The following is an 8,753-nucleotide window of genomic DNA, read 5'->3' on the forward strand; positions in this document are numbered from 1 at the left end:
TATTTTATTTACCAAGCTCAATTCTGAGTTTTAAGCCGCATAATCAGCATTTTAACATAAAATAGCGATTTTGCTTATTTTTCCCTAAATTGGGTTTATTTAAAAGTAATCACTAAAACCAAATAAAAGTGTTCTCTAAATACATGTTTGAGCATTAAAGAAGCCATACTATAGTTTATTAACGTATTTAATGGGAACATGATTACAGTTAACATGTAATAAACTCAGAAATTCTAATCAAAACACAAACATATCTTTATTGCTAAGATAGTGAGTAACTCATGTGGTGTTTAATGCATTTCAAGTTGCACAGATAACCTTCAACTCAGAATATATCCTACAGTACATATGAACTTAGATAGCGGGAATAAGCCTAATGCCAAACTGCATCTAACGTCAGCAACAACCGAAAAGTAAAAAACATTTTACTTCCAGTAACACTTTGGTATGTGTGCTTGCCTCCATACTTAAGCTTGATTATGTGCTCTTCTAATATGCCATTGAGCAGCATCACTTGTTGGTGGTAGCCTCCGATCCTTGACATCTAGAAAACAGAGTGGCTCTGGCATATAGTGTTGTCACGATACCAAAATTATGACTTTGATACAATACCTGCCATAAATATCTTGATACTCGATACTGAAACGATATCCAAATCCTAAAATATCTGAAAAGAAAGGATTCAGGCCTCCTCCAAGTGTATTGAGTCATTTGTGTTGAATTTGGTGCACTTTTGGTTCTGGGTTTTAAACTTCTAAACTTCCTACATAATTATTATGACCGCCGCTAGCAAAGCTAGCGAAGCGGTCATATAGGGATTGTCAAAGTTTTTTTTTTTTTTTTTTTTTTCGTCATCTACTTCCTGAATTTTTGGTCAACGATACCCGGGACACCGAACCACCGGGGCACATGAAATTTGGTGGGTATGTAGCCCAACTAGACTTTTACGGAAAAATTTTGTTTGGTCCCCGGGGGCCACTCCCCCACCGCGCTGGGCCCCCCGAAACCCAAAAAATGCAGTTTTTCCTAAATAACTACCTGAACCGTGGCACCGGGGATGAAGAAATTTTTATGGTATGTTGGTCTCAAGGGCCCACATCAACCTAGCCCTAAAAGAATTAAGTTATGTGTACATTTAGTGACTGTACACTCATTGGCCTGTAGATGGTGGTGCACACATATACACATGCACACACACACACAGGTACGCACATACCATCAGTATCAGCAATTACAACGGCCGATACATAATTACAAATTCAGTAGGATTAAAGGAAAACCAAATATTCATCATAATAATTTGGCTGCATTTCCAGTATTGGCGTCACGTCGTTTGTCCACCAGATGGCGCATCGTTGCAGTGAGACGTAATTTTGTTGGAAGTTAATCTAAAGTGGGTTGGAAAGAGACTATGCTTCCTACAAGGACAAGACTGTAGTTTAACGCAGAGAATGTCTAATAAGGGTAGGAGGATTTCTGCATGACATGTAATTCCCATTTTTTCTTGAAGCCGAAATAAATCTGTGAATGTTTATCAGACATACTTGGTTTTTACTGCAGGTAGGCTATGTTAATCTTAAGTTATATCAATAGCCTAGAGTAGGTAAAATAATGTTACCATTAGCATCGGTTGAGTGATAGAGGCCAATTTGATTATTGATGTATTTGTAAAAAACCATAAATGCGGTTATAGGCTACCAAGAAAATTGATAACAGCACTAATTGCTTCTTTCGACTGTCATCTCATTTGCTTATAACCATAACCTAGGCTACTAACAGGAGCTAAGTGAGTTAGCCACAACACGTTCGCTACGTGATGGTTTTCTAATGGAAAATATAGGCTACCTGAAAGACAACCTGATGATGCATCCTAAACACCAGGCTGGGACATTAAGCTCAAAGTCTCAAAAAGCATCTGAGTCAACGTTCATTCCCAAACACCCATATAGGCTACTTCAATCCTCTATTTTCAAAGGTGATTCAAGTAAGGAAGAGCATGGCTCAAAGTAAAGTAACTAGGACTGAAACTACATAAATTCGTCAAAGTGAATAATTTGTGTCAACTCGCCGTAATGTAGATTTATTAACGCACCCGTGATCTACATCTCCATTTAAACCACATGTTTTAGAGCGCACGTTGAGAGATGTATCCAGGGCAGGGCTGTACCTACACATATTTGTTGCACGTGCTACAAAAATCATTCTTTGCGATGGATGATTTAGTACCAACGTTACACCGGTCCAATACAGTTTTGCCTATGCCTATACCGTGAGACTTTTTTTGTTTGTTCGAAGTGCGTGTTTAGGGTGTGAGATGGGAGTCGATGTGCTTTGATTCCAGCTTGGTAGTAGTAGTCTATGTGATTAAAAAACACGTGTGTGTGTGAAGTATCCAAACAATGATAACGCTTTCATTATGGCTGCTTTAGCCATAGACCTTGAGCTACTGTACAGTGGGTTCCATTTAGAAGTGGCGCTTTCCGTGATTCACACAGCTCCGTGACATGTATTACTACTGATATGCAAAACTATTAACTTTTCGCCAAGAGGTGGCAGCTTAAAGGAGAATTCCGGTGTGATATTGACCTAAAGTGTATTGAAACATGATACCGAGTGTGAACGTATGTCTCATAGCCCATCTCGGCTTGTCCCCTGCACTCCAAAATCTGGCGCTAGTTAGCCGATGCTACCAACAGCTTTTTCAATAGTGGTGCTTCGGCATCGGGCTAGCCATACAAATAAATCACTGTTTTACACCCATTTACGAGGCTCAATGTATCTCCACACTTCATCGGTAGACTTCCGAGGGCCCTGACATTTAAAGCGATACATTGAGAACTTTGAAAAAGCACTGGTAGTTTACTTACAAGACGATTTATACAGACAGTATCTTCACGAAGTTTAGCGTTTGCAGCCATCTTGAATTTAGTCACGATAAGTCGAGCAATGAGTAAGAATGAACAGCTATGATAAGGGATCAGATTCCAAAAATAATTCAGTGGAAATGCATGGATTACAGTTGCTGCTACTGGAAGAAACTGGAATCCATGCATTTCCACCGGAATTCTCCTTTAAGTCCGCTTGATACTGTAAGCCATTGGTTCCCAAAGGAGATTTTATTTGGGTCGCCAGCATAGCCTAGTGACAATTTATGTGTAATAGGCCAGTGCGTGGATATCTCAATTGCAAAATTAAACAATATTTCTATCGGGCGCCTACAATAGACTAGGCTGGGTGAACTCAGCCTGATCTGCCGGCGATTCCTTTTCGATTTCTTAAAAGATTGAGCTTGGTCTGGCGAAAGCAAGGAAACATGAATCAGCATATTATTTGCACAAACAATAACGGACAGTAGCTCTTCAACTTGGTCCGTTAAAATGTGTATGAACAGCAACGCATTTCATGAAGGCCCTTTTGGACATGTCAGTTATTTGCACCACTGGGTAAAACGGCATTTTGTTTTAGACTACTGGTATTTCATTTGTGCATTGACAATAAAGCTGAATATCATATGAACTAGATGACTAAACTTATGCATGTGTAGACGAAGAAACATTCACAAAAATCCATGACATGACCTCTCTTCTTGATAGCTGTTGAAAACTGCATGGAACTGACAGGGATTGTTTTGTTTAATAATAAATAAATAAATACATTATGCTGCTACCTTCTGCTTTTCCCAAATACAATGTAGCCTACAGGTGTACCTTTCATCAGTCCAGTTGCAATGGATGGACTGTGATGAACTGCCCTACTTGTGATTGTTTACATATTTTAAAGGTTTTATAACAATGCTACAAATTTTTTGGCAAGTGCTACAAATCTATTCACCTTTGCAGCGCCAGTAGGCTACTTTGTGTGCGGCCCGCAAACACACATTCCAAACAAGCATACACAAAAGTTTCAAGAGTGGGGGATGGAGTAGGAGATGGAGACAAATTCATTTATATGATTTATTTTCGCGGAATGGATGTACAGGACTGAGTGCGGTCATATTTTGTACGGCTTTGCGGTACATCTAGTTATTTTTGTAGTCAGTAAAATAGTAGTTTGTGTGTGATTAAGTCCTTTATTGTTTGTTATAGCTCATTTATATTGTGTTTTGGCAATACATTACCTTTAAATAGCCAAAGTAGGCTAGATCATGGTCAGTGTTCAAATTACTGCATGCAAATCACTTAATGCTTTGCAGAAGTGCATAATCTTTAGGCCATCTGATAGGCTACCCTAGACCTTCCCGTGTTTATGGGATTTCTTTGACAGTTGCAAAGAGGAAAAAAGTGAAGATAGTGTTCTTTGCTCCCAGTGTAATTTAGGCCTATGTTTAAACCACTCAGGTCTTAATCAGATAGGCCTACACCAGTATGTGTTGCAATATCTGTGTGCATTACTACATTAGGTCTATTTCTTTGATAGTTAACATCATTTGCTACCACATAACAAATACCAAATAACAATACGAAAGTTTCTCACAAACTTTCCTGTATAGGCCTACTTCTTAAATGTGCTGCAGTCAGATGGGTGTCCTAAAGACATAACTAGATCTTGAGCATCTATTACCAGTGTTGAATGAGCAGTTTTCGCAGTGATCACTACTGGATATTCCACATTGCTAGACAATTTCCACTTGATAGACTTATTTCCACTCGACAAATAACCATCGCTATCTGCAATAGCTACAGTACAGGAACATTAATCAGTTCATAGCTGAGAATTTGTCCTAGGTCCACTTTCCTTTCAGCATCATTATGCATTCTTTTTGTTGCACTATAAAGGATATCTTGTCTAAATTCTTTGCAAATAATGCAATCTCCATAGCACTCTTCAGCACTCCTAAAACATGCACACTTCTCCATTTTTCTGCATGGCTGGAATTTGAATGATATGACTGTTCATAAAAGTTAGTGACAAAGGACTTTCTACAGAAAAATGAGCAGTCACCTACTATTCTATCAATTTATTATCAAGGAATCTATTTTGTTTCTAAACGTCATACTGAATTTTAGCTATTATTTCAATTTATATTTTAATTTTAGCTTATTTTCATTTGCTACTTGAGGGTCATTGGGGTAATTCCTGTCCTGTCCTACAACATATCTGATACATAAAGAGTATATTAATGCCTTATTTTTTGCAATTATGATATCTGATGTCAAAACCAAAAAGTATGTGAATTATGCTAATTAGCAAGCTTAAAACTCAAAATTGAGCTTGGTAAACAACATATTTGAATTCCGCACCCTCAACGACTTTTCCTCAAATTTGCCAACAGGACTTTTTCTGAACGTTTGTTAGCTATCTGCTCTCCCTCTATTAGTAGGCTACCCCATTGAACATAGGCCTACAGAATTTACTTCGTTTTGTTCTTTTAGGAAACACCCAATTAACTAAACTGTTCAACCAATTTAATAGCCATGACACAAACCACAGGCAATTTTTAAAGCCCAAATGTAAATCTATCCAGTCACCACTTTCTTACTTCTGACCTCTTGATTTTGTCCCGGTCAATATCTTATTTTAGATAGGCTATGGGCCTATACACTATGTTGTTTGTGTAGGCCCTATCAATCTGATTTTAATGTGCTATTGTTAAATTTCTCTCTAGATATGTCTTCTGTTCCTCACAGCTTTTATAGGCTATGTAATTGTCTTGAAAAAAATGGAATATTGTAGTTGTCTTTCACTACAACCATATTTGGACATGCTAAACAATAAACAAAAGACTGGTAATTAGCAAATAAGCATGTGAATTAAATGGGATATGTATATGGAATATTTTATTTATTTATTTTAATGTTCATGAAACCCATTTCTATCACAGGTTATAAATCCACAGATTCCTTGCAATTAGCCTGTTATAGAACACAATTGCTATAGGTCTACTGTGCAAATACATCTTTACATTATAAACAAATAGGCAGAAAGTAGTAGATTTTGACACATTCATGAATATTAATTCTGCAATATCCCTTGACCCAGGTCTAACATGATTGGCAATATGTTCACTTCTACACCATCAGCTGAGTCTCCTCCAGTCACTCCACATTCAGTGATGTCCTTGCAATCCATCAAACGGTGCAGCAGCTTCCAAAAGTGTGCAACTCATTTTGATATTCTTGTTACTAATTAATGGCCTGCATGGCAGATTTGTTCTCAATTTGGCAGATCGACATTTAATCAGGGCCAGATCAATTTTGTTGCAGAAACTACAGAGGGAGTGGGATTACTTTATACCTTTAGTCAGAATGTACCTCTTTCTCAGTCTTCATTGTAATTATCAGTTTCTAATGTAACTAAGCCAAAAACGTATGAAAAACAGCTTCAAAGCTAGACCCCATTTATGTATGCACTGCAAAGATTGTGATACACATTTTCTGTGAGGTACAGTTAATGTAGTTAAATTACATTCAAAATGCAGTAGCTTCCACAATTCCTATGCCAGCTATATCAAAACTGCAGTTCATTCATCACACTGTATCTCAAAGAGCTGAAAAGCCGCTGTACTTTCAATAAGCAATTTCTCTCAATGTATTTCAACCAGAAACATTTTTCTCCAATCAATATATAGAGCAGGAAGCCTCGCAGGAGTGGCAGAGATAGATGTTGCAAGAACATGACTGAACCTCTAGAGGGCACTGTTGTATAAGTTGACATGTCCCCTTGCCAAACAACTCCAGAGACTTGGATTACAAGTAGCCTTAATTTTATGAACAGACTACTGAGACGACAGATTCAGAATAATCTTTGTATTTAAATCTGTATTGCTGTGTCAGTGTTCCTCTGTTGGGACAGATCTTACAGGGAAATAATGTAAAAAAAAAAGAAAAAAACATGTCACCATCTCCCATCACCATCATTCTATCACCAGGTGGGCAAACAGTCTACATTCCCAAGTTCCCACTTATGGAAATATCTCAGAAATTCCCACTTCAACTGTGGCCTACAGTCTCCGAGACTCTGGTAGTTGGAACATACATCTAGAAATGCCCCCACCCAAGTGTCCTTTCATGGCAAAAGTATAATGGCTTATATATTAAATCCTTTAATGACATTAAAAAACTGTTAGGTTAGATCTTCATAACCACTGTGAGCATGTCACATTTTGCAGAGCAGAAAGCTTGAATAATGATGCTTGCCTGATGTTTCTGAATGGCAATGTTTGAGCATATGTGTGCGTCTGAACTAAGCTGGGTGCACGCTATTGTACATCTATCATTGACTGCATTTACCAAAACATTATCTATCAAAATACATTATCTACCTAATCACGCATAAACACACACACACATATGAATGCACGCATACAGACTGCTCACTAGGTATTAAGGACTTTTTTGAACATGTGATGAGATGTAAATTCTGTGTCTCTCATCAGTCTGGGTCATCATGTTTATGTCTGTGACTCCTAAATGGCTCTGAGGAGCGTTCGCTTCACACCGGCAATGCTGCATGTGTGTGTTACTTCAGAGAGCTGTCTGTAAACAGAATGGCACCACTGCTTCAGACAGCCTCCCTGCAGCAAGAGTGGGGTGTTTCCAAGGCGATGCCCACGCCAAGACAGGTGCCAGGCCAGGTGTTTGGCAAAGGGTCGATGTGCCCCCTGCTCACTCCTTGGTTGCCATGGAGATGTGGGCTCCTCGCCCTGCATGGCTTCCATCCCTATATGAATCCTTAGCACAGTCAGATAGGAATAAAAAGCCATACAGAGCAGGGAGAAGAGGACAGCAGGAGTGCGGGTGCACAAACACACACACACACAAATCGGATAGGAGTAAAAAGCCATAAGGTGCAGGAGGAACAGGACAGAGGGGCATGTGCGCGCACACACACACACAGACACTCCTATAAACACACACAGACACAGTCAGTCAGTCAGGAATAAAAAGCCATACAGAACAGGATAGAAGGGCACGAACACATAATCTCTCATTCACACGCATGTACACACCTACCTAGTCCATCCTCTCTCTCTCACACACTCACTCACTCTCTCTCACACACACCACAGCACATCTCATGTTCATTTGTATGCATGTGGGCTCCAGTGGTGTGTCCAGCTGGGAAAGGTAGCTGGAGAGGCAGCCGTGCGTGGCTGCTGTGAAGCTGCACCCTCGCCATCTAGCCAGGCAGTATTGGATAGAATCCTATACCATCTTACCTGTTCAGTCAGAGGTGCGAGCGTGGTCGTCCATTCAGCTGTTCAAAATATACACATATGACTCCACCTCACCTTAAAAACAATTTGGAGGGAATATAAATATTCAGATGTCACCATAGGCTATTCATTCGATGATGCCAGTCAATGTACCCAACTTTATTTTTATTTGAATACCCAGGTCTGATTATATTTTTTTGTGTAAAACACATGGTCTAAGATGGCATCCCCTCCTCACAACCGTTGAGGTCTCAAGCGGTTTGCCGATGCATTCTTAAAAATATAATGGACCACTGGGAAGCACGCTGCATGAATGGGGCACCTGTTGTCCTTCACTCCCCGTGTGCCCAGACGAGCGAGCACACGGATGGAGTCGACCGCTCTCCCGGTTACAGGACCCTGCGTGCCTCACAAGATCAAGCGCAAGATAACGGCCACTCTCTGAGCGTCGGTGTCGGTACCCCTTAGTCTGTCTCAATAACACGTCAAAAAAAGCGCAACAGGCGTACCAAAACAGAAAGAAAGGACGCATACATTCCGTTATATGTAACAGAAAAAACAATCTCGGTTTACCTTAATTAAATCATACATACACTGA

This window comes from Alosa sapidissima, chromosome 7, assembly GCF_018492685.1.
Source record: "Alosa sapidissima isolate fAloSap1 chromosome 7, fAloSap1.pri, whole genome shotgun sequence".
In the NCBI taxonomy this organism is placed as follows: domain Eukaryota; kingdom Metazoa; phylum Chordata; class Actinopteri; order Clupeiformes; family Clupeidae; genus Alosa; species Alosa sapidissima.